The sequence below is a fragment of the Clupea harengus genome, chromosome 20, assembly GCF_900700415.2.
Source record: "Clupea harengus chromosome 20, Ch_v2.0.2, whole genome shotgun sequence".
Lineage (NCBI taxonomy): Eukaryota > Metazoa > Chordata > Actinopteri > Clupeiformes > Clupeidae > Clupea > Clupea harengus.
This window is the reverse complement of record NC_045171.1, coordinates 6,427,881-6,429,878: the sequence shown is the minus strand read 5'-3', so window position 1 is coordinate 6,429,878 and position 1,998 is coordinate 6,427,881.

The following is a 1,998-nucleotide window of genomic DNA, read 5'->3' as shown; positions in this document are numbered from 1 at the left end:
GGAGTCCTTAGACGATATGAAAGTAATCCGGCTGCTAAAGTCAACATGCTCCCCATTCAGGATGATGGACATCTAAATTAGGTGTACAAGCGCAATGGTGTCATTCATCTGAGGGCTTCCCATTTATCTGTGAGGTGATAAGCCATCAAAGAGGCGTTCCACTCCTCTTCGCCAGAACTCCCTAAGAAGCCAGCACATCAGTGAGATGTCAAGATATATATAATGAAATCTTGAAATTTATGATGTTTTTCTGGAAAAAAAAGACAAAACAATGTATTAATGTGTCTGGGTCAATATGGATTTGCAGATGTTCAGTTGGAGTATCTCAAGCTTTTAATTTGTGGTAACTTCTGACAATGCTGCTGTTGTTGTTTTGTTTTTTGTTTGTTTTGCCAGTGGGTGGCATTTCACGAAGAAGGCAGATGCACATGGAGAACACACACACAAACACACACACACATGCAAACACACGCAAACACACATACACACACACACACACACAAACACAAACACACAGATGCATACTTTTTCCACAATCTCCCAAATGCATGATTTGTATTGCTAACTCCCTTGGGGACTTCTCCCTTCTGTTGCAGGAGTGTGGGAGTGGGCCCTGCAACCTGGGAGGGGAAGAGCGAGAGAGGAAGTGTCTCAGACCTCCATCTGGGCCGACAAAAAAACTGACACGCGATTCAACCCCTGACCCCCCCAGAGGCGCTGCAGCCATGGCAACCACCAAGTCATTTTGAAGGTTTTCAAAATTCATACCATATGAAAAACGATTAGTACATATATTTTGGAGAAAAAAAAAATAGAAAGAAGTCGTGGTAGCTAAAATGCTAATGGGAACCAGATGGCTAAAGAAGAAGAGGAAGAAGAAGAAGAAGAATAACCCATCCTCCAAGCTCTCCTGACCGCTGGATAGCCAGTACTACAAAACAACAACACAACATGCAACAAAAACTTTTTGACCCTGCCCTTTAAAAAGTATCACCTTTGAACAACTTATCTGGAGAAAAACGCTGTGTGACTCATCCAACACACATCAACAGACACAAACCTAAATCCTAGGAGACGGGAGCCATGTTGTATTTCTCTACTGATGTACCTGCAGTTGCTTACACCATTCATCAATGTACCTTTGTCCATATGGCTTACCACAATGGCCCATCCATAGGAAGGCTTCAAATGAAACCACTAAAAAACCCACCATTTGACTTTAACTTGGCACTCAACCAGCACGTTCTCATGTAATTAGATGTGATTGCACATTCAGCTTGGACCAAATAGGCTGTCATATGCTCCGAGCTATAACTCTTCCCCGACAATAGAAGGTTGACAGGCAGTGCGAGCCCCGTCCAAGAACACCTAAGAGTGGCTGAGAGAGAAACAGCGGGAGGAATCATCTATTACTGAGGAAACATCAATTACTCAGGCAGGGCTAGCTGGCATGTTTCGCGAGGACTGTAGTATATCTTTCCAAGCCGTATTCAGTATGGAAATGATCATTTGGCAGCCCTTCAGATAATCATCTCACATTCACAGGAAAAAGTCGGGCTAAATTCAGAGCGAATATGCCGGTAATCCATGTAGAAAAGGAGAGATTCCATATTTGGCATGGATGAGTGAGAAAGCGTTGTTTTGTTTATTTATTTATTTCTCTCTCCTCCCCGCCAGCCCTCTCTATTGTCCTGTGTGGTGGATCTTTTCTCTTAAGCGCCTGTAATTAGGCTTAGCGTGGAGGATTTATCTCCATCAGGTCTGTGGATGTTTTGATTCTGTGAAGGAGGGTTTATTCTCACACTTGGTGAGTGTAGGAAAACAAACAGAAGTATATCCCTTCAACGGACCCACAACCTCGTTACTGTGGCTCATTATTTTCTCTCTCTCTTTCTCTCTCTCTCTCTCTCTCTCTCCTTCTCTCTCTCTCTCTCTCGCTCTCTCTCTCTCTGTTTCTTTGAGAGGAGGAGGACACAGTGGATTTGGGTGGCAATGCCT